The sequence below is a fragment of the Falco punctatus genome, assembly GCF_963210335.1.
Source record: "Falco punctatus genome assembly, chromosome: 4".
In the NCBI taxonomy this organism is placed as follows: domain Eukaryota; kingdom Metazoa; phylum Chordata; class Aves; order Falconiformes; family Falconidae; genus Falco; species Falco punctatus.
The window spans coordinates 67,644,528-67,669,544 of NC_137583.1; the positions used below are offsets into that span (position 1 = coordinate 67,644,528).

A 25,017-nucleotide genomic window follows, 5' to 3' on the forward strand; every position below is an offset into this window, starting at 1 on the left:
GGTGGATCTTGAAATAAAATGTGGGGAGGGGTGTGTGGAAACAATGCTACCACAGCACAAGGGGACAATGTGTGTGGTGGTTTGGTTTTGGGTAGTGGTACAGGGCACACACAGGGAAAGAAGAGAGAGAAAGAGGTGAAGTCCATTTCGGAATAGGAAACATGTCCCTCAGAAGGCCTTTGAACCATCCAGAGAGCTGGCTTTGCTCTGTGTACTGCCATGAGAGACAGTCCATCAGCTCCCCTGGAGAAAATCCTTATCTAGTAGCTGATTTTCAGTGTGACCTTGAACTGAAGTGTGTGAATCCTGGCCCAAAAATGGTTTCCTCCAGTTTCCAGAAAAGCTGCAATGGGAAAGGCATTGAAGCAGCCATGGGCACTCAGGAAACTCCATCAAGGAACCTGGCAGCTCCAGCTTGGACCAAGGCTTGGAAAACTGAGGTTTTATTCCCAGATCTACCAGTAAACTGATGTGTGGTATTGGGGAAGGCAATGCACCTATCTCTGCCTCACTTTCAACTCATGTAAAATGGGAATAGTGACCTTTTCTGCACTGAGCTTTCAGTTCTACTAAAGAAAATAATAGATAAGAGTTCAGTAATTACTATTATTATTAAATAGGCAATTAATTAGAGAACAATTGATCTTAAGAGCTTTAAATCAAAGATCCTGACTTTCTTTCCCTAAGCCCCCTGGCATCAGTGCTGCATGTATGCGAAGCTGCAGAAATCCAGATTTCCCTGTCAGTGTGGCCACAGGGCTCACAGATCCACTGCCTGTGGGCTGGCAACCACCACCCTGAGCTGGTCATGTTGGGCATGTGGTCTCTTGGGGAATGTGCCACTGTTGGTCACTCTGGATGGAAGAAGATAAAGGCTGGTGTGCAGGGAACAGCCTTAAGCCCCAATGAAGGGTCAGTGCCTAACGAGCTTTACCCACCCCAATGATTGCATGGACAGAGTAACAATGTGCTCTTGTACTCTGTATGCTGATGGGATTTCTAGATAATCCATTTAGTAGGCCTTGAAAATCCTTTCTCAGAAATCAGCATGCATTGTCATCTACAAGCTACCTTAGATACAGTTGTCTTATTTCATGAAGGGCTTACAAGGACAATCACAAACTGAAGTAGTATAAGTGACCTGACTATGCTCTTGGTTTGGATTCGGTCTAAGGCTGCTGCATCATATTAGCTTGGGTTATGTGAAAAGAAAATGTCATTGACAATTGGAATGGATTTGAATGGCCCTTCAATATATGCAGTTCAATGGAAAAATGAGTTTTCTTCACCTCTGGGGACTCTGCCTCAGAGACAGGTGGAGACACTTCTTGCAAAGGAACATTACCCATACTTCTATTTGATGTTTGCTCTTAATTCACCAGACCCACTCTTTTCTGTCTGCGCCACTCTTTACAGCCCTCACGAAAACCATCTGCCTTGTCTTGGTGCCTTGGTGCCTGCAATGAGCGTGTGCATGTTCTGCTCCGTGTATCAGAGCAAAGATGGATTTTTTTTTTAAATGGTTGTATTCCAGTAACAGCTTCACTATCAATACTCTCCCCATTTATTCAAGGAGTTATGATGTCTTTATACAAACATACATGAAGCCTTAAGGTTTGTCTTTCTCAAAGATGTGCATAATAGACTTGTACATAACAATGCAATTTACTTAGCAGATACTGTCCTTCTCAAGGACTGATTTGTATTCCAGAATCAATGCTAATTACACACACAAGGAAATGATTGGAAGACTAAAGGCTCAGACCTACGAGATCTGTATTACGAGAAGATGACTGGGGAAATGCATTTCCCCACACTTGTGTTCAACTGCTGTTCCACTGGTGGGGCTTTTCTTAGCAAGAGAAGGAGCATCACTGGCTGTGAACCCTTTATTGCCTTCAAGAGTTTTGTCCAGTAGGTTGTTTTATTTCCTTTTAACTTTACCTCAATAGATATGTTTTTAAAACAAAACAACCCACCTTCCCAGGGATCAATGATGAAGAATATACAGAATAAAATAGCAGCAAATACTTGCAGACAATGAAGGTTTTGTTTTCTTCTTTAGGGAATTTTCTGCTATTGATGAACTGTGGAAAAGCAAAAGCTAAGACACAGTTGATGTCAGTATGGGATGAAATGGTAGTAAAACTGATGGGGGAAAGGTTCAACAGAAGCATAGGGACACTGTCAAAACAAGGCCAGGAAGAAAAATAGCCCAGCAGTTCTGTGACAGTAATATTCCTTGTATTAATATTCATATAACCCACTACTACTTTTGAAGCAATATGAATTTGCAAACATATCAAAGTTTCTCCCTGCCCACATGGGCATGGGTGAGAAGACCTAACAGACACTAGAGGTTTTCTGAATATCGGGGGTATTGGCTGTGCTGGAGGTTGGGTCTGGAGGGGACAGGGCTGAGGGTACACCTCAGGAAAGGACGGGGCTGGAGGAGGCATGGTGTGGGGGAATAGGGCTGGGGAAACAGGGCTGGAGGGAACAGGACTGGTAGGGACAGGGCTGGCTTTTCTAGGCTCATAAAGCAGCTATGTCTCAGGTGGATCTGCGCTCTTGGCTCTGAAGTGCCTGAAGCTGCCCAGAGCCTGGGGTGTCAACAATATCTCCTGGTGATCTTCTCAAATATGCAAACCATCCACTTACGGAGCATTTATTGTCTGTTTTGTGCTTCTTCCTGCTCTGCACGTTGCTTGGCTGCTTTGTAGTGGTGGCAATTCCAGTCCCTCATTTAGGAACTGTATGTTGGCGTGCAGGCTGAGCTAAGGTGTAGGCAGGTACTCCTGCTTGGGAAAGAAGAGGAAAATTCTTCCTCCCCTTAGCTGCCAGGGGAATGTCAGACACCCTAGGCACCGAGTAAAGACCCAGACACGGCCCCACAGTAAGCAAGGACTGCTCTGAATCTGCAGAAGCAGCAAAATGTCCCAAGAGCTGATGAGGGGAAGAAAAATGAACCCTCTTGTTTTGGTCTCAGTTGGTCTGTTTGATTGCTTCTTGTCTGCAGTGTCCTGGGGAAAGGCCTGGGAAGGAACAGGCACTTTCGGATGAGCCGAAAGTACACATAAATGGTGCAGGCGAGGGGTGTCCAGGAAAAAGCCTCTCCAAGAGGAAGACCTGGAATAGAGCGGAGAGGGAAACAGCAGTCCAGGGGAAGCAGAGAGGGAGGGATGCACTACCACTGCCCGGTGGCTCAAGTGCCTGTCCCCAGGGCAGGAGCAGGGTGGCCGGAGCTGGCGCTGGCGTGGCTGCAGCTGCGGAGCCGCCTGCTCTGCCGTGGGGCATCTCATGGAGGAGGAAGCCAGATGTGCACCCGCGCTGCTGGCAGGAAGACAGCGTTTTCCTGCAGACACTGTCTTTCACACTGGTTAATCTCTGCTCAGGGCTGAGGAAACTCTGTTCTGGCCTTGAGTCAACAACATCTCCCTTTCTATTCCATGTCTTCGACACATCACGGTGTTTTGAATGAGTTGGTTGGGGTAGTGTGGCAGAGCTGTCTTGCAAGGGAAGAAGAGACGTGCCATGCCCTGGGAGCAGGTCGTGCGTATTTAGGTGGCAGCCTCATTGCAAACATGGAGCTGCTAAATAGACCCTGGAGCTCCCCACGGACACGGGCAAGGCAGTAAAAATAAACCCTCAAAGAATGTTGCTGCTGCTGCGCCCTTGTCATGGGTAGGGAGCTTGCTCCCTAGCTTGGGCTGCTGTGCTAGTGGGATGTGGTGGGACCTTGTGAATCATAGTAGCAACCGCTGCAGGAAGGATTTGGGAAACTGTAAAGGCTTGAGGAAGGACGATGGGTGTAACTGGAAGAAGTGATAACTCTGCTTTGTAAAACAGTGTTTGAGGCTTTCAGTGTGGTTTTGGATTTTGTCAGAGATGAGTTCAGAGGGCTGGGATCACCGCTTGCTTGGGTGGGTCTCATCTGACTAAGCACAGATGTATTTAAGCTTATTCTTTAGAGTCCCTTTGAAGTCAATGCAGAGAAATAAACACTTTAGGGGTGCAATTCCCCTTCTTCTGAAGCAGAGGTCTAAAACAGGTGACAAAGATTGCATTCTTAAAATATCTGTTTCCCTCAACTGAGTATAAAGAGCCTGTGGTGACTTGCTCTGCTGGAGATGTCCCCACTGCAGCTATCCAAAGGAAGGCAAGGTGAACCCCACTGTAAGTGGTGCTAAAGAGAATGAAAATCTCATCAATCTGGAACACAAAATGCAGCAAAATCTGGAGCTGGCTGTCAGAGCATGGGGGGTTTAGATCAAAAAGAAGGTGCTTTAGGAATGACATCAACCCAACAGAAATGGTTTAGCACAGGCTGGGGTGGATTTTCAAAACCCAGACATTTTCCTATAATGCATTTTTAAACAGAAATGCTCTAGTTTGAAGTCAAACTAATTCAGGGAAGCTCCGGCCTGAGTTGCCTGGGAAGTCAGAGTAAATGTTTATAACAGTCTCTTCTGATTCTGTATTCGGCAGATCTAAATGGCAAACCGAGGACAGGTTTCACCAGCTTTAGTACATTTTTTCTAAGGTTTGCAAGTTGCCGCACTACAGTGATGAGAACTAGATCTGATAGGCATTAGTAATGCTGAGCTCACCACGGCTCCATTTGCAGTATCTGCCACTCCTTCACCGGGGCTGCTAGAAAGAAAAATATTTCTTTGCTTGGACTGTCCAAGGCTGTGCCAGGAAAGCAATTATTTTGAAAGGGAAATGACTGAAATCATTCAGGGTTTTGCTCCAAAGAACAAAATGGGACATAATTGAAATGGGGATGTTGTGGAAAGGCTGGGGAATGCTTATTTTCCTGACTGAGCCACCACCGACTTTTTCCCATGTAGGTAGCTACTGCTCAATCAGACACAAGAATGGCACAGAGCTAGACTGGGAAAAAGGCTGAAAACAACTTCACAGAAGGTCAGACAAGCATTTTTTTCCAGACTGAACACTATAGGTGCATTGTTTAGGAAAGACTGAAGTGAAAAATATGCTTGAGCCAGGGCAACAGCGAAGTGCAGCCTCCTCACAGCTCTGGCCGTGTCTGGCTGGTCTCTACCAAGGCAGGGCTCTGTGTTGTACCTCATGTCACTGCCACATCATGTTAGTTAAGCCTTCACAGAGAGCTATAAAGAAACAAACTGCTGGCTTTAACATCAGCTGTCTTCGTCTCACAGCTTTCCTGCTTAAAAGCAGAAAAAGAGAAGGGTTTGTGGCAGTGGGGGCATCCCTCCGTTTTAACCCTTAATTTTAACACACTGTGCATGAAAGATTTTTGTTGTGATTTTCCCTTTCTTCTGCAATTTGAAATATTCTTTTGGTCTACTTGAGAAACACATTTCACAAATTCTCTTTTTTAACTTGCATGCACCCGTGTGTGTATAAACATACGTACTTATGGCACGAAGTCTTCTGCTTGAATATACTACCTGGGGCAGAGGCAGTGGTTTTGATCCAGTGTCTGGCAGGAGGGACTCCTCAGAGTCCTTTGGGAAGAATCCTGGGCTTCAGTGCTTACAGAGGCATACCGTAGTAGTGTAATAGGATGGGTTGTTTGTTCGACAGCCAACTGGGAGAGTATCAGGCCACCACAACTAACTGCTACACAACCCTTCCTCATGTGTACTGTCACTGTTTTCCTGCCCCTCTCCTTTTGGCTGTCAGTGTTTCTCCAGCCTCATGCCCCCTCCTCCCAGGTACCTCTGTGACTCCCCCAGTGACACCCTCAATACGGCACAACTTCCCCAGACCTGTGCTCTGTCCCTGATGCCTAATCACGGTGCCTAATCCCCAACATGTAAATTTTTCAGTCACTGCTGCTTGCGTTGTTATTCTGAGTCACTGAAGCTCGGTATTAGAAAGATCTGTTTAGTCTTTAAGTCTCATCCCTTTTTCATATGTAAAGATCAAATCCCTTTTCAGAGGACACATTAAAACATTAAATATTTAATGTTAAACTACACTTGATCTTCACCAAAAGCCTTCAAGAAGGTATTTGTGAAATCCTAGGCTTAACTGATAGTTGCGCCCCCCACCCCCCTTAAGAAACAGCAAGGGAAGCACCGTAGTGTATGAAGAATGGGAAATGTCCCGCAGGGTACCTTCAGTGTAGTGAGGTGCGGCTGTTCGCCACCCCCTCGTGGGCTCTGCAACGTGGTGTCTGGCACAGCACTGGCACCCAGTGGGTGAGGGTCCCCAGCAGAGACCCTGCCTGTGGGTGGCCATGGGACATCACAAGAAGAGCACGGATGTGGACGTGCTGGGAACAGCGTTGTCCCAGAAATGGGATACAACCTCCACTGCCCGCTAGCTGCTGGGAGAGGCAGTTTCATGGTAACCTCAGCCCTGTTTCTTATCTCGCTGACGCTAGGGCGTTCCCTCCCTTGCAGAGAGATAGCAGGATCCCCACGCTGCACCTCCTTCTCCCTGAGTAAACCTGGAAGTCTGGGATGGCTTATTTGGGATGGCCGGGGAGAAGGGCTCTGGGTGGCGGCTGGAGGAAACACTGCCCGCTCCCCCCACAGCTGCACAGCCTCACCCGAGCTGGTGCGAAGGAGTCTGGAAAGCATCACCTCTATTAATAGTGAGGGTGGGGTGCCAGAACAGCCCAGAGCCCCTGTGCTATCACCCACATCAGTAAAATCTCTAGTGCCAACCTGTGAAAGCCAGCTCCACCGCACAAAAATGCAAGGAGAGATGCAATAGTAGTTCAGGGCTATGTGCTTACAGAACCAAAGACTAAAGAAAGCCTAAGTCTGAGCAGCTTGCATGAAAAATAAGATGTCAACACAGGGAGAATTTTCTATGTGAGTACCGTAGGTCTGAATCCAGTTCCCTTGGCTGCACCTTTCTTAGGAAAAAGGGATGAGTTTGCAGCAGAAGCATGTTTGTCCGTGGACTGCAGCCCTGACCTGCGCAGAAGGATAACCTTCTGGAAGATTTTTCTCTGTGTTTTGTAATGAATGAACAAGAGCATAAAACTACTTTCTAACTGCTAATGAGAAACCCAGAGATCCCTGTAGTCAATGGACCGTGGAGGTTATAGATGAGGAAGATCAGTAGAATTAGGTCAGTTGGAGCATCCCTGTGCCAGTGCCAGAACATCTTAAAGCTTAAAGGGCTGGCTTTAAAGCAGAGCAGGCATACCCATTCCAGATTGCACAGAGGTTGTAAGGGGTCTAAATCAGCCCTGAGCATCCCAGTGGTAACACGTGCAGCACTGTTAAGGTCTTGCAGTTGTTTTGGTGGCAATCAGGAACTCAGAAGACCCCACTTTACTGCAAACATTCATTTGACCCTCTTCCCTTATGATTTTTCCACTCCTGTCTGTAGAAGGGAGCTCATGTGAGAACCACTTTCAGCATTGTGAGACGCTCCAGTCTTACAGTTAATATAACTACCTGAGTAGTTAAGATGCCTACTCTACTGACCTGGGTAGTAGATGCAGATCTGCACAAAACTAGAGCTTTGTGTGAGGCAAGCCTGGGATATGACTTCTCAGATTCTTGCATCTTTTGGTCTTTAACTCATGCTAACTGTTGGCTGCACTGGAAAAGTTCATATTTGAAAAAAATACCTTCAGGATCCTGTTCTTCGTAGCCCTCAGAGAAGACAAGGATACACAGTTGTGGGCATAGGGGATACGAAGGGAATGAATCCTTCACTGTCTCTCCTGCTGTTTCAAGTGTCAGAGGAAGCAGGACTGAGAGTAAAACAAACATTTTGCAGCTCATCAGCCTCTTCACCTCAAATCCCAGAGTTTTCAGGGTTTCCAAACCTACTAAATTCAGAAGGAAATGCGCTCCTTAATGCTCTTGCTGTTGTGACAGCCCAGTAGCCCTACTGAAAGGCAGCAGAGAGCAATTCAGCAAGGATCAGCTGGACCTGTGTGGCACTAAAATACAGGAGGGTGTTTCTGGGGCCCCACAGCAGTCTATTCCAACAACAACCATCCCAAAAGGCTTTAGAGAAACAAATTCCAAAGTGGGATAGCCCCCAGGTGTAGCACAACCCCAAACAGCAGTGAGGAGGCACTTTCAGCTCTCCCAATCTCCTGATTTTGATAAGCTTCAGGTGATTTTTTGATTTTGGTTTGGTTTTTTTAGGAAGTAAGATCCCAGCTGCTCTGAGAAATGACAAGGGAAGGAAAGGCCTGAGTGTATTACTCTTTTGTTGCTGCGCTGTTGCACCAGGCTCAGAGCCAACAGCTTCCTTGCAGCTGTCTAGTGGAGGGACAACTGATGTCTCCAGAGATTAATGAAGTAATTTGGATGGGCCACCTGCCTTTTCATATGTACAGGGTGGCCCTGTGTTCCTTACGGGGTAATGACGCAGTGTTCAGGAGAGGAAATCTGGACCCTTGCATATGCATTGAAAAGAGTGCAGTAAGAATAGACCATGCACCCTCCTTCAGACCTAAACCAATTGTCCTTCATGGCTCTGTCCTGTGAGACGTTGAAGGACAGGCAAAGCCCAACCCATGGTTCATGGCATCCCCCCAGATGACACCAGCTTGGACCTCCCTCCTGCATTGCTACTGGATCAGTGCATCCTGAGCGAAGCCATGAACAGAAGTCACAGGATTTTGCTCACAGGTCACCTTTTTTGAGCTTTCCTTCTAAACTTCTTTCCTCTCCTTCTCTCCCCACCTTCTGCCACGTCTCCACGTGCTAGAAAAACCTCACGTTAGTGATGCCCAGGATCACGTTACCCAGGCACAGAGCTGGCAGATGCTTCTGCTGGTGGCAGCCCAGCCTTCTTTCTCTCCCAGTACTCTCAGGGGACCTTTTCGCCATCTGCTGCCTCCAAAGTGCAGGTTTCCACACATACCGCTGGTGCTAATAAGAAACATCAGGGTCATTCCAGCAGAAATTATAATTATCCCCTGCAACTGGGTGATGATTTTAGTATCTTCCCAGTGGGAAACCTGTCACTGGTTACTGAAGAGCAAACCCAACAAGCAGCAGAAATAACATCAGCCAAGCCAATGTCCTCAGCTAGTAATGGGGGAGAAATGCCAGATTTACTCCTGTATAAAGGAGGAACTGTATAAAACCCATGTATGGTCCCCAGTTTTTCAGGGACAGCTTCAGAAAAGCGACCACCTGGGTGGCCGTAAGGAAAGCGTGCTCGTGGTCCATGCCTTCCCCTGCCTGGCTGCTGTGGGGCTGCCGGCTCTGTCTTGCTGCATCTCACCCACAAAGCACAAGGCAGCAACACTGGGGTGGGGGGGTGCCCTTAGGCACCTCTGGTGGGGATCACAGGCCAGAGGTAACGGTCCTACAAGCACAATGCTAGACTTCTGTGAAGGAGGGCAAGGCTGGTGTGCAAGCAGCAGCCTTGAGGATTAGTCTTTCCAGCACAGCACAAAGGTGAAAAACATTATGCCCCCATCAAATAAAAGGAAGGAATTGCTGGACTCAAGCTTACCAATGTTTTCCACTCTTGTGGGGGAAGAAATGCTAATCACATACCAGTCTGGTGCTTAGTGGGGAAAAAATGCTTTTTTATTTTGGATGACAACATCAAAAAGCCCAAAGCAAAACAAACTGATGAAAAGGAACATGACAAACTCTAAAGAAATATGCTGGGTGGTTTCTTTCAGATTCTTAACACTTGCCCATCACATATATTTAGATACCTGCCCTGCATATGTTTTGGATGCTTTCAGTGCTTACACGCTAGCAGCTCATTTGCAGGGGAGCCAAGCCAGCGTGCCTGGCCAGGTGTGCGCTGTGGTTTCTCAGGGCCATGTGGTGCCCAGATGCACAGTGCAGCCTCTTGCTGCCCTGTGCACATGCGGCATGCTGCAGCAGCTCCTGCCAGCCCTGCTCTCCATCACAGAGTGGTGACAGCCAGCACCTAGCACCCCGGTCACCAAAATGTCTCTCTGTTCACAGAGACTTGTAGCTCTGCGCTGCACAGTTTGTTGTGCCTCATATCTACTCAAGCAGACAGTCTCAGCTGGTTTTAGAAACACACCACTGGGCGTGCCAGGGCTAGCAGATGCTGGGTGCAATGTGCAGGTGTCCTCTGAGCAGGAGAGGCCATGAGGAAGGTCACTGCAGCTGGACGTTCATTCCCTGGCAGGCTTGAGGCTGCACTCACAAGAGCAGGAGTGAAGTCATAGATCTGGGTCCCTCTCTGGTTGAAATTTGGCTTTACTCCTAGCTGAGACAGACCCCAGGGCACTGAGTGACCGCATGGAGCGGCAGGCAGGGAGCGAAGGGGCAGGTTAGCCCAGCTGGCTTCTCCTGTCCACACCACGCTGCTTCACCAGGCTGCTCTGGTGCAGGCGCAGGCACCTGCAAGGCAGGGGGCTGCCATCGCCAAGCATGGCCTTTGTGCTGTTAAAGGTGTAATTACTTCAGGATGCTTTGGTTAACAAAGGAAAATTAGCAGGAGGAGGCTTTTCCCAGCTGGGAGGGAGGGTGGGAGGAAGCGTGGTGGTGACTCACACAATGCCAGCCCAACAATCACAGGAACTTGCTCGAGGAAATGACTAAAATAACCACGCGGGGCAGTTCTGGAGAGCCTGCTTCACATAAATAACCAGGACATACAAGCTGAACTGCACAAGGTGAGAGCGAGCAAGTGGGGAGGGGGAGAGGGAAGGTCTCAGAAGAGGATGGCAAAAGGCACAGCTGCCACCCTCTGCAGTGAAGGGCCCTCTGTGGCAATGGCTGGAATGTCAGCAGCAGTGTCAAGGGGTGCAGAAGGACCATGGCCTTCCGAAGGCTCCCGAGGGCAGGCATTGCAGGTGACCTTCAGGTCCTATGGAGATGGGGCTAGGCAACCGGTCATCAGCTGAGCAAAAAACCAGCCAAGAGAAGGTTTTCTTCTCCCTCTTCCCCTTTTGGAAAAACATGGCCAGAAGCAGTTATATCAGCCTGGCTACACCAGGAGGAAAGTATTTTCCATGTTGCTGCCTGAGAGGAAAGGCACAGCCCCCATCCCTTCCCTGGCAGGGAGGGCAGGGCTGCTGCCCCCAGCACCATGGGTCCAGCGAGCCCCACTCCGTCTGCTGCCGCACGCCTCGGCTCGAGAGCAGGAGTGCCTTCATGCAACATACACAAGCCTTTGCAGAGTTTATATTAAAATAGTGACTCTAATAAACAATCTCCCTGTAAATCAAGTGAACAGAGGAATGTTGCCACGCCAGCCTTTGTTTTTGAACTAGGGTCTCCCTGTTGGCTATCACTAAGATGAATTTGTTTCTTCATCACAGATATTCCCTATATAAAATGTATAGTGTATTAGCTTTGATCTCCCCACATGCAGTACTTGAAGCTGATTCCAAGTTTTATACAGTTAAATACTACCACATGCTTTAAGAGCTCAGTACTGCCTTTTCTATAAACTAGCGTAAATCAGAGTAAGAATTTGAACTGCTTCTTGCCAAAATAGAGGGTGTGCCTCTTGCCCAAGCTAAACTCTTTTCTTCATCTCTCCTCTGCTCACAGTTAACCTGCAGTGTAGCAGCCTGGGTTTATACAATACCCGTTACGTCCCATACAGGAGCACTGCAGCCTTCCAGTGGCTCTGGGAAATGCAGAAGAAATATAACAGCCCAAATCACCAACAGTCATGAAAGCCTTTCTGATCCTCGTTAATCCCTCAGCATCCTGGTTATATTTGTGTATCAAAACACATGAAACCTTGGGAAAAAAATAGGAAGGGAAAAAAAAATCATCTGTAGGACATACAGGACAGCCAGCCTCTGGAAACTCACCCAACCCTTCTCCATCTCACCATTCACAAGGCCATCTCAAGTACAGGAATATCATTCATCACCACAACAGCTCAGTTCAGTCCCAGAGCATGAAACATCCTTCTCTTTGGGGGAACTGCACCTTCCAGCGTCTCTGGGAGAGGCTGAAGAAGAGGGCTGGGCTGGGCAGCAGGGTCTGTTCCTGCCAAACACAGCCAGTCTGCTAGAAATCAGATTGAAGTCCCGCAGTTATCTGAACACAAGTTCCTGAAGGACACGTGCTAGGGCTAAAATAAACAGCACATGTGCAGGAGGGCAAGCAGGGAGCAGTTAAAAATCCCACTGGAGGGGAAATTCCTGGGCAGGCTGGGTGTGACGGAAAGACATATAAACATGCAGGTAGCCAGGAGCCCAGCCTGTGGCTTTATTGCCAATGAGGGCTTGTTCCAAAATGGGTGATGCTTTCCGTGGTGCTCAGCTGCTGCAGACAGTGAGAGCACCAGGCACTGGTGTGTGGTTCAAAGCTGTGTGCTTTGCTTCCATCCAGACGCCCCCATGGAGCCTGGCTGGCACTGGGACCAGGGCATATAGAGCATGTTTGATGCTGAAAATGGAGTGAGGCTCCTAGGATAACCCTCTTTTTCTTTGCAGGTGAAGCCCACCCACTTTGGAAAGTACAGCATAAGAGAGCACACTTTCCCAGGGCAAGCACAAAACACAAACCTATTGGAAACAAAGCATCAGGAGCTTGTTTGGTCTTGGTTTTGCATGAGCTTGTTTTTCTTCTGCAGCCTTCAAGGGCTGTCGGGGGGTCAGAGCCCTGTCCCATGGTCCCTTGATGCTGGTGACAGATGCGAAGGCAGCACAAGGTTTTCTGAGCTGGTTGTACAGTTGCGTTGCCCTGCTGCACTCAGAAGGTGACCCAGCAGGATTTCCTGACATTTCTCCAGACCTGTCCCAGTCTGAGGCTGTATATCACCGTTTTGATCCACTGAGAAGTGGGTTTCTTGCAGTCCTCTTCTGCACAGAGGCTCAGAGCACTGGAAGACCTTGTCCTCACCCTGGACCAACGACGAGAAAAACAAGTACCTGAAGAGGGGAGGAGGACGTGACTTGATTTGGTTTCAGACTGTGCTGCTCCACACTGACAGCTCTTTGCACCAGCCTGAAAAACCCACTTCATTAAAAAATACAGAAACAATTAAGCACTTACTCCTGTTTACTTTTGCAATAGGAACAATTGATCCTTCTTCCTTCTGACTTCCACCTCTGACCCTAATTCCTCGCTTTGCACACAAGCTAGATGGGAGAAAACAGTAGGAGAGATTAAGGTTCTGGACCTCAGTGAGAAACTTAAATCAGCTTTGAAATAGTCACATTTTTTGGCCTAACTAAAGGAAGTTATCGGTACAAATCAGGCTTTGGTCACTTTTTTGTTGTAACTAGAAATATGCCAGCTTACCGGCTGCTGGAAATTATAATATTTTTTTGTTCTTTTTTTCAGTGGGATCATGTAGCTGTTAATGTTAGAAGAGAAGCTGAGAGCAGGGCAAAGAAACAGGCAACATAAAGGCACTGCTGTGACTGTGGCTGACAGTGTGGCAAGGCACAGCACCCCTTGGTGACACACAAGAAAGAAGCCGAGTGGAGGATATGGCACAGGGTCCCAGGCTGTAAACGAGGCATGTTGAAAGGAGCAACGGGGAGAGGAACTGTGAGACCCTATAATGCCCCTGCTCCTTTTGGGGTATTTATTTTCATGGTTTTATTCTGTATTTTGCCACACCAGTGGTGGCACATTTTGCAACACTGTTGCTGGTGAGTTTTTTGGTGCTGGTGACCCCCAAACCCATCCCTCATTAGCTAGCATGTGGGTCCCAGTACGTACTGGCACAGCAGCTTATTACACATTTGGAGCAAGGGTGCGACCATCAGCACAGCCAGTTCCTATCCCAAGACCTTCCCGGGGATCCCAGTGGCCTCCAGCATGGAGCCTCCGTGCCCAGGGGCTGCACAGCTGCTGGCCACAGCTAGCCCGGTGTCACACCTCGCTTGCCAGCAGACAGTTGCTTCACTTCTGTAAAACGGGTAAGAACAGTAAACTATTTGCTTTGCTTGAGAAAGTATATTGAACAGATGCAGCTTCCCCACTTCGGTTTGCTATTTCTTGACCCAAACCTTTCCAGTGACATAGTTTATGCACATAGCCCCAAAAAGCAGTTGCACTGGCACAGCTGAAGTAGACAGTAGCAATGACCACAGTCTCTGCTAGCAGAAGAACATTCAGCACCAAACCTCCACCTCATGCATGACAAAGACCAAGAGAGAACCCAGAACCACCTTTGGGATAATAACTTTATGTGTGAGAGGAGAGATAGGGGAGACAGTAGAGGGTGATGGAAGACAAGTGATACATTTTCTTTCTCCATTTCTACAGAATGAAGGTTTAAGTTAAATGTTTCAGGATTATAGCAATGCGAGGGGAAGTGCACTGGGGTATAAAACATATGAAACATCCCATGGCAAAGAATAGGTGAGAAATGCCCAGCAATAACAGAACTTCAGCTTCACATCTGGTCTTAAATATGTAAAGCAGCTAAAACTCCACTGGGCAGTTTCCACTGCCAAATCTGGATGTGCTAGACCTTATATTCAAAATGTTTTCTCTCTGTAACCAGTTGAAGTTTCAAAGCAAAATGTGCTTGTCCTTCACTTGGGTTTCCTATTGGCCTTTTGCTGCTCAGTGTCCCATATGGCACTGATGCAAGATGAGAAGCTGCTTCACTAAAAGCTCTTTCCCCCTGAAGAGAGAGAGCACCTCCTGCAAACACAGTGCTTATACATGTCAGCGTCTTGGAAGACAGGAAAATGGCTTTTTTGTTTTTTTCTGAAGCCTGAAATATAACCACCTTCCTGCTGGCCATGTCAGCATGGCTGCCACCAACCGAGACTAAGGCTTTGTAAACAAACTCCAAAGATGTCAGGTAGCTTCCTTTCTGCTGCCAGCACTGACATCACCTGCGGTGGGTTACCTCAGCCCCAATACCACTGTGCTGACAGCACCACTTGGACGCCTTCGTTCACCTTGCAGCAGCACGTGCCTGGTCTCCAGCCAGCCCTCTGGCAGCAGGCACATGTGCAGGCACACCAGTGTGCCCACAGCATCCTTCACAAGCTGTTCAGGCACGTGTGGACTCATTGATTTTGGAACTGTTTGCAGGCTTCCATGTTTTTATTGCATTTATGAATTGTTTGTGATTATTTCCCACTGGGCTCCAGGAGAATGGTGTATGATTATGGGTGTGATCATGATATGTGCTGTACCATTAGGTAAGAGAAGTGATTGCATGGACAGAAAATCTGGGAGGCCAGAGCTGGGGGAATATGTATTACCATGGGCGTTTTGGCTCTGGTGACACAGGTCCAAAAAGAGTGGATCACGGAGCAAACACAGCATTACCTGGCTCCTGGTGCAGCCAGGTAAGGTGTCCACTCTGACGTTTCCTCCACTTCCTGAAAGCAAACAACAAATCTGTCACATCTCCTTGGAGAAATACAGATAAAAATATCGATATATGCGTCTATAGATCCACACAAGTATTTTGCTTTTCCAGGCACCTTCCAATGCAATTCTTATTTCTCTTATATGGCAGTGAGGATGTTCAGGGCCAAAAGCTTCCCAGAACTGGGCTTCAAGAAGTGGCACATACCACCTCGTCTCTGCCCTTACATCCCTGATATCCACCATGGAAAAGGACAGCAGTCGTGCAACTGTCACTGCTTATCAGCATCCCAGCACTGGGGAGAGCCAAAGACCACTGGAATTTACTCTAATCATCTCTGTCCATTGAGTGTGGTTGCAGAAAGTCAGACATGATCAACCTCAGAGCACAAACGATAGCTGCAGTGCTTCTTCTTTGTCCTGTCACAGGCAGAACAGAGGCTGTGCGTGGATCCAGCCCCGGAGCCACCCCGCTCACTGTGGTGAGGTTTTCCTGCCTATGGCTCCTCCAGGAGCAGATATTTTCATAGTCCATTTGGTTTCTGCCCCACCAGTGCCCTCACAACAGTTTCTGGTGCCCTGCTGGGCAGTTTGCATAGCAGGGCAGGCCTTGACAGTGAGGTTAACCCACTGGGTTCTGTAGAAATCACTCTTTGGTCATACACAGACTAACAGAGAATGACACCATGTAATTAATTTTCTGTTACACACAGAAAAAACCACCCCACCCTTACAGGATGCATCTCATTTTCTTGCCAAGCCTATAGGGAGGACCTTCTCGCTCTCCAAGTTAAAACTGTATGCTCCAGAACAGGGAATGTAATTGAAAACATTTAAGAAGAATCTAAAACTACAGGGGCATGGGCTTGAAATCAGAGACCCATGCTTCTGCCTGTTTAGGGGATTCAGTGTGCCCATCAGGTTGACTGTGTACTTGGCTTTAGACATCTGGTTCGTGCCAAATGCAGCCTGCTCTGGACTTGCAACCACAGTCTGGGAGTGTAGGAACAAGCGGGAGGTGAAGCCTGGCTCTCCATGCTCACGGTCAACGGATCTCCCAGCATGGGGGTATAAGTTGCTATTTTTTTTCTCCTTTTTTTTTTGTCCTGGAACAGTGCTTAATATTTTCTTGGACAGAAAATCTTTCCAGCTAGCAGTGTCCAAAATCCAACTGTCACACCATGGCTGAAACTATGGAAGGATCCGGTCTCACTGAAAGAGCTGAGAAGGAAAAAAGTGTCAGCATGGGGCAGAGAGGCAGCTTTTGGCACCCAGACCAGATGGGAAGATGGGGAGCAGGCTGGGGCCAAGGCAGGTTGCTGGGGTGACTTGGGCACATGCAGAGAGAAATGGGGAGGGGGGCTCATCCTTCCCACCAGCCAGCCGAGAGGCTCTGCAGACAGACAGGCAAAGGCCAGGCCGATATTTCTGAAAAAGCTGCAGTGGTGTATTAATGCAGAGAGTGTTCTTCTGCTTGAGGAGGCACACATAAAAGGCAGACAAGCACTTTGGAAAAAACCCGTCATTTCAGAGTATGCCTGCTCCATGGAAGCGTGAGGACTGGCATGCTTGACAGCAACTGCCAGGAACTCTTCCCCGAGCCTGCCCAAGGTTTGTAGGGAGCACGATCAACTCATGCTGGGCTCACTGTGGTAGGGCAGGTGGACTCCCATGCCATGCCATCCCATGTATGGGGCAGCCGGCACAAGGGCACCCAGCCTCAGAGGGCAGCAGCTCAGCAGCCTGTGACACCTCTGATGGCTGTGCAGCTAAAAGCTGTTCTCACCTGCTGTTAGCACTTTTTAACATCATTAATCTTTCAGGGAAAGTCTGCAGTATTCTAAGGTACACTCTGGATAGAAAATTGTATGTTTAAACAGAATCATTTCATATTTTCACTGCAAAGATGCAGCAATGGTACCCCTTGCTGGGGATTTGGTGATGTTAGCACTAGGGCTGGGATAAGGTTAATGGAAAACTTTGACTAGAGCTCTCCTTCAGCAAAATGAAGCTGAAATTTTCAAGCGTACACCACAGGGGTTTAAGTGTGCAACCCTTGTGCTCCTCAGAGTGGGAAATGTGAGTCTACAGACATGCTCCAAAGCCCATCTCCTCCTGCAAGCACTGAGAAAGGAGGAAAATTTAGAAATAAGGTGCTGGAGATGAGTGGGAGGAAAAGGGAGGGAAGGAAGGTAGATATATAGAGGTTATAATTACATGGAAACATTGCTGTTGAGATTTTTTTTTTTTTCTGAAGAATGCTACAGAACTGAATGGGGGGAAAAATGAATATGCTGTGAGCACTGCACAGAATTAACAGAAAATTGTATCCTTGCTATAGGATGTTCTTGAGTCCCCTGAGACCAGGGGGAAAATCTGGAGCAAGAAAGACTTAGTCTCAGTGGAAGTGGTCAGGTTAGGGAACATTTGAACAAATTGGACATACCCAGGCCCATGGGACCTCATGGGAGGCACCCGCAAGTGCTAAGGGGCTGGCCAATGTAGCTATTGGCCATTGCAAGGCTACTCTCTATAATCTTTGAGAGGTCATGGCAATCAGGAGACATTCCTGAAGACTGGAAGAAAGCAAATGTTCCTCCCCAAAAAGATTTGCCAAAAAACTTCAGCAAAGAAGACCAATTGTATCCTGGGCTGCATTAGATAAAGCATTACATCAGGTGGAGGGAGGTGATCCTTCCCCTCTGCTCAGCACCAGTGAGGCTACACCTGGAGTGCCGTTGTCCAATTCTGGGCTCCTCAGTACAAGAGACATGGACACCATGGAAAGAGTCCAATGAAGGGTGATTATGATGATGATTAAAGAACTGAAGCTTCTCTTAAAGAGGGGTAAGATGAGAGATCTGGGACTGTTCAGCCTGGAGAAGAAGAGGGGTGATCTCACCATTATGTATAAAGACCTGATGGGAGGCTTTAAGGGAGATGGAGCCAGGTTCTTTTCGGTGGTTTCCAGTGACAGGACAAGAGGCAATGGGCATAAGCTGAAATGCAAGAAATTATATTTAAACACAAGAAAAATACTGCTTTACTGTGAGAGTGGTCAAACACTGGAGCAGGTTGCCCAGAGAGATAGTGAAGGCTCCATCCTTGAAGACACTCAACATCAACTGGACCTGGTCTTGGGCAACCTGCTCTAGCTGACCCTGCTTTGAGCAGGCGCCTGGACTGGATGATCATCAGAGGTCCCTGCCAATATTATCCAGCCTCATCAGTCTGTGATTCTGATGTTACCCACCTTTAAGTTGTTATGATTTTTATCTCTTCATTCAGTCACTGATAGAAGGATCTTTTAGTGAATGGCAGATGAGCTTTTTGTTGGCAAGAAGCATCTGATAGGCCAGACTTTACCAGTTCTCAGTCTAAACAGAAAAATCTATAGATCTCCACAGGGATTAAACAATGTAGCTACCACATGTACCTGACAGAACTTGAAAGAATTACCCTGGAAAAATGAGAATTTTGTAGGAAAATACCACAGAACAAATAATATCATTATTCTGGTTCATGCTTACAGAGGTATGAACACAGCTTCTGGGAACCTTTTTTTCCCCCAGATTCAGTCTTAAAGGAATCTGTGGAGGAATGGAAAAGGTTTTGCACCTCACCTGGGACTTCAGCAAAGCCCTTTCTGATCAATGGCCTCATGCTCCAGCCTCAGGAGAGAAGGCCAGGCAGGTTAGTTCAGAGCTTGCAAGGAGTGCTTTGGTGCCTTTGACGTGTGTTCCTGCAGAATCAGCTATTCCATGTTAAAAATACCTAATTTTTGCACAGCAGCTTGCAGCGTCACACTGAGAGAGAGGAGATGAGCAGAGGGAGGGAGGGCTGATGCCGTGAGATCTGTGGCAGGCAGAACAGATGCATAATTTCATGCTGAAAGAAATCACCTCCTTATACGAGCTGCCTCTGTTATCCCTCCCACTGCTATCGGTGGCATTTGTCTTTTTGGAAAGCGAACCTACCACACAGAAAAAATAATTTATCTTCTCTGTTTAGGAGATGTTTTTGCTGGCAGAGCCAGACACTTTCTTTGCTTTTCCAAGTTTTCCAAGCGCTCTGGTGGAACACTTCTAAACACCCTCCAGTAAAGCGCATTGACACAGTCGTTGCTTGGCTGGGAGCACATGCCCCAGTGGGGAGATGTGCTCGGCTTCGTCAACCACTTGCACCTCAGCTGGTGCAGTGCCGTGTACCCTGACAGCAGGACAGCCTGCACTGCGTGGTGCCACATGTGACTTCATGGAGCAGCGATGAGGAGGCTCGGCTGTGGTTCAGCTAAGCAGTAAATGTTTTCTGACAAGGAACAGCAGTGTGAAGTTTAGTCTTCTGTGCTGTACTGAAGTAATCCAAAATTATGATCTACAGCATCTCCCCTCCCACTGAGTTACTGCTCCTGAGAGCAGACCACCCAATCTCTCATAGCATTACTGCAGGCTACTGCGAGGCCAAGTCCACATGGTTGCCCCTACAAACTGCAGGACAGCGAGCTTTCCGACCCATTACCTTTGCCATCAAAAAGGACTGGTTACAGTTAAATGCAATGCAGATAATTTTTTTTTTCTATCAATGCTGGGAATAAACTCAAAATCAAGACAGGAGGTGGTGTTTCACTGTCTTCTGACCCTGAGGATCTGCCCGTCTCCCAGCTGTTGAACATCCAGAAGAGGGATAACATTTGTCCACGACGGACTTAATACCAGCAAGGTTTAAGTGATGCAGCAGTCCAGCACTAAATAAGCTGGTAGGTGAAAGAGAAAGTAGACCGAGGGCAGGAATTATTTATTTCAATAAAGAACCTAGCCGGGGTTTTTCCCAGCATGAGGGAGAGAAGGAGGGTCAGGTTCAGGCAGGTGTGAGCAGGCCAGAGGAGCGGGGGATGGCACACAGCTCAGGCCCTGACTTGTGTGCTTTTAGCATCATGAAAAGCATGAAGCGAAAGACAGAGAATCACGGGGGGTCGCAGGGCAGTGCCTGCCCTGGGCTGCAGGATGCCCTGCCCCAAACCACAGAGGAAGCCACGGATGCCCCTGACCATCTGGTGTATCCCTACCTCCCTGCCAGGCTCCCGTAAAACGAGTGGCAGGTGTGTAGGGACAGTGGGGGCTTGCAGTGGTGCTGCCAGCACAGGCTGGATGGCAAAGGGCAGCAGGGACAGCTGACATGCTGGCGTGGGCACTTGCTGGTGCACACACCACGTGCAGGGAACACGTGCAGCACCGGCACGGGCACCCAGGGCAGCGGAGCCATGGCACGGAGAAGGAGTGAACTGCTGAGGACCCTGAGGACCTCATCCCAGAGCGGAGTGGGGCTCCAGCTTGTCAAGCACTGATGTTTCAGATGGGTGGTAAATGGCCTGTGCTTCTCCAGTGTGAAGCTAATTACTTACCGAGATTAAGCTTCACATTTACACACCACAGCCTCACAAACCGCCCCCTCAAGTCTCACTGGATGGGAAAAAGAGCCTCTCTGAAAGGCAGAGGGATTTTCTCTTGTGGGCTATCCCACGGCACACTCACAGAGCAACCATTTTCCATGATGGAAAAATGTCTCCTGTTTTGAACTGAAGCGGGTGATGAGAAAATCACTGCCAGCTGTTTTGAAACCCAGCTGCTCATAGCAAGTCAGTCCTCGGACTGGGTCCATCAGCCGTGCCTGCTTTCAGGTGATACCAGAGGAATCTTACCAATGTGCTTAACTGTAAATGTTGCAACTATGTGTCCATGGCATGGCTGAGCTGTACAAGGCGGTATTGTGTAGTTTAGCTGAGAGTAGAATGCCGCATGTTTAGCTACCAAGTAGATAAGAAGCAGTCTGAAAACAAGACATAAGCCAAGAGTGCTGAAAGAGGGCCAGAAGAAAAGGTTGTCAAAAGGATAATAATAAGAAGTTGGAGAAGAGGATGAAGAAAGGATGAAGATGTCCCAAACAACCACCATCAGAGGACCCCTGACCCATTAGACCACACGTGTAGTAAGAGTGTAGATGTGATAAGTAGTTCTTGCAGCTGTAATGAATATGCTAATAGTTTCTCAGAAATGTCATTAATCTGTATAGATTGGCCATATAAAAATAAACAGTGAACAAAGTCAGCACATTTGGGCGAAACTTATCCTCCGTGCATTCGGCACCAAAAATAAAGCGTGCCTGCTTTCTCACACTCCAAACCAGGTATTAGAGAGTTTTGCCTCTGAATTTTTGGTATCAAATTGGCAATGAGAATGGGATCCTGCTTCTGGGCTTGGACTGAGTATGGGGTCACGGGACATCCAGCCGGCACCAAGAGGATTTCTCGGGGACATCCCCACCCCAGCTCCGCCGGTCTCATGAGTGGAACCTCACCGGTAAGGTAAAGACATTCTTTTGATTTTGAATTTTGATTTGAAGTCCTATCCATGTCAGGATGTGTTCCTGGTGTTGTAAGATGCCTTGCAGGGTGGGTTGGATCCATCTCTGAATTCGACAGAGTCTGTACCTGTGTTTGTGTGGGCAACACAGGCACCTGAATTAGGCTCTTGTTGGTTTGAGTCTGTCCCTGTGTTGACATGGGTGACATGGGTACACGAGTTAGACTCTCATTTGTGACAGAAGCACCTGAATTGACTCTTGTTTGTGCCACAGGCACCTGAATCAGACTCTTGTCTGAGTCTGTGCCTGCGTTTGGGTGAGCAACATGGGTACTTGAATTAGACTCTCGGTTCGAGTCTATGCCTGCGTTGTTATTTATCTTAGGTTTGCCTGCTTTCTAACACTCCAAACCAGGTATTAGCGAGTTTTGTTTCCGATTTTTCGGTATCACAGGTGTGCGTTCTCTTAAGCTTGGTTCAGTACAGAGTCACCCATGTGCTAACAGCACCAACCTGCCTGCCTTTGCTCACTGGTTTTGAAATACAAATGAAATTTCTTCAAGCTATGTAAATGTCTTAAAAGGAAGAAAACAGGATTGGCACACTTTTCACACTGTCCGTGTAGGAAAGGACTTCTCCTTCCATTGATACAATGAGAGAAAAATGTGTTTTGCATGTATCCCTAACAGGGTTGAGCAGCATAGAAACACACTCATGGACTTTGCGGGGGAGACGGGCAAAGGAGGGAGCCAGACCCTTCCCATGTTAACATTTATTCACTTCCCAGGGCCAGAATTTCCATTTCCCAGAAGAAATGGAGCACTTTGCCCAGGGTTTTGGAACTGGAGCAAAACCCAGTAGCATTACAGCAATCAAAGTTTCCTCTCTGTCTTGTTGGGAAGTTGGGGGTGATTTTCTCTGCCAACAGAAAGAAAAGCAGCCAGCTGCCCCATCCCTAGGGACTTCAGATGATCTGGCAAATTGTGCTGCCCAGGGGGTCCCCCAGGGAGGGGCAGCAGGGGAGGATGCTGAGAAGGTCTCTGTGAGACGGCATGTACCCTAAAACTTCCTGATAGAGCACAAGACATTTTGAAATTCCTCAGCCAGAGCTGCAGCTTGTTCAAGCATCAAAGCATAACGGCTCCCAGCTCCGAAGTCAGGCTGGATAAGGACAGCGCTTTCCACATTACCTCTTCTGCAGCTAGGAAAGCAAAAGCTGCAAGGTCCATGCTATTGCACAAGAAGGATGGGCTTATGCAGGGGGATTTCCCAAGGAGGAGTGCAGCTTGCTGAGGCCAGGCCTGCGAGAAGCTCTCTGCGTCACAGGACGCTGTGTGGACATGAGGCACGGGACAGCCATGGCGGGAGCGGCTGCCTTGGGAATAAAGCCCACGTCAGTCTTTTTCTGATTAAAACATAATGAGAACAGAAGTTATTAGAAACCAGTCTGCTATTTACTGCTGACAGGCTGCAAGAGCTCATAAAAGCAAACAAAACCCAAGCCTGTAGCTTCCTGTGCTCGTTAATCAGGCAGAGGAGCAGGGGGGCTGTGGGCTGTGTCTGGGTCACTTCTATGGCTCCTCTCCCAGGGGTGATCACTGCCTGGCCAGGCCAACGCGTGTGCCCACACCAGAGGGCAATGCAGGAGCAGGAACAAGGGCAGGGCAGCTCCCTGGGTGGCAGTGGCAGCTGCAAGGGTGTGCAAACCTCAGCTAAAGGGTGTGCAAACCTCAGCAGAAAGGACAAAGCTGCCGCCTTCCAGCAGCTACAGCCAGAACTCACTCAGGAAGGCAACGCACAAGGCTCTTTCCAGAGGCACAGGGAAATCTAACAGTCTCCAACATTTTCTTGTCTTGGCTGGTGCTAAGCCTGTGCTTATAGATGTGTGTAAAATGCCTTAGAACTGTGAGGGAAGAACAAGAAAACTTTAATGAACAATTGAGAAATCCAGCCTTGAACTCTGGGGGGGTGGGGGGGGTGGGGAGTGGAGACCTTCTCAGCTACATCCTTAGTGCCAACAAAGAAAATCAACAGGGACCTCATTTCTCTTAATTTTTATTGGACTCAGACCAAACCCACTTTTTAAAAGTAGGTTGTGGTTGTTTTTTTTTTTTTCAAATTGATGCATTAAATAGATGCATATAGAAATAGCCTAACATAGCAGAAATTATTACACCAACCAAATCTAAATACAATCTTTAAGCCTAACAGTCAAAACATGTGTGGTAAAGTCTTACTAAAAGATGTTTTTTCATGCTATTATGCTACTCCTTGTTCTGGCCTTACAGATGTTTAAATGGGAGGATTAGAGTGTAGCTCATGATGCATACTCCTTTTTTGCTACTTCTTTCAGCAACAAACAGGAGTGGCAGTGTTAAAGAAGGTTATAATATCTTCTTTAATTAGAAACATCACCATTATTTGAACATTTGAAATAGTCAGCTATGCTTTTATCACAGTGTCAACTGAGCTATTTGTTGGATCAGTTGGATCAAGTTTCCAGACGACTTCCCATTCTTCCAGATACACACTGGCTCATTTACAGGAACAAAGACCAGACTGGAATGGTCGGCTGGCTCACCAGACCTACTGGCCATTCATCACAGTGTGATGCTTTATGCTCAGTTTCTTCTTCCCAGCATAAACTGTTGTGCAATTGATTTTTCAGCGATTTTTTAAAGATGCGGAAAAGATTTGGGATTCAACACTGGAGCCCTTTGAAAATTCATGTTGCATTTACATACAGATGCTTCTCTATGTCAGAACGTGGTGTTCTGCTCTGTGCTTGCATGCATTTCATGTAACAGTGCAGCAGCAGAAATCAAAATCCCATTCCATTATTATTCTCTATGCCTTTATTCATAATCAAGAACAACCAAGATCCTCAGCTAGTGACTTCTATTGAAAGCCATTAAGCTACTTATACAAATACTGGATAGAGCTTTAGCCCTACTAGAAGAGAAATCTGACCTTTAGGCAGGTAGACAAAATTTCCCTGTTTTTTTTTTTTTTTTTTAAATTAAGCCTCACCAGCAATAAAAAAAAAAATATTAAATCACATTCTCATGATGAGGCTGAAATTAAAACATCAATTACCACCCACTCCACTTCTGAATTGTGCTGCAACTTAAAATCTTTGATTGCACATATCTTTATTCCATACTTATTATAATCACCTGACTTGGTATCTTTCCTGCATGAGACATTTTCATAAGTTAACTGAACCCCAGAGAAAAGAATTGCTATAAATGGTTAGGACTGATGGAGGGAAGAAAACAGTCTCATCAGAGTCCACATTGTGCTAGTAAACATGCCAAGAAAAAGTATGATCATTAGACAACATCATGTCCAGCCATCAAGATTTATTTCCTTCTTTCCAGAGGGAAAAAAAAAAAGGGTACATGATCTGATCTTGGAACACTGTCTCCAACTCCTTC

The 25,017-nt window shown here is 47.4% G+C and overlaps 1 protein-coding gene across 5 annotated transcripts in view; it reads right to left on the reverse strand.

Moving 5' to 3' along the window:
* JCAD (junctional cadherin 5 associated) overlaps positions 1-23,284 on the reverse strand; it is a 106,643-nt gene extending 83,359 nt beyond the window's left edge. For 4 of the 5 annotated variants that reach the window (XM_080383034.1, XM_080383036.1, XM_080383032.1 and 1 more), the window contains exon 1: positions 1-23,284. This exon is cut by the window's left edge and continues 16,945 nt beyond it. The gene's annotated coding sequence lies outside the window, so the exon portion shown is untranslated. The other variant, XM_080383037.1, reaches the window with a different exon arrangement.
* Positions 23,285-25,017: the final 1,733 nt, after the last annotated feature.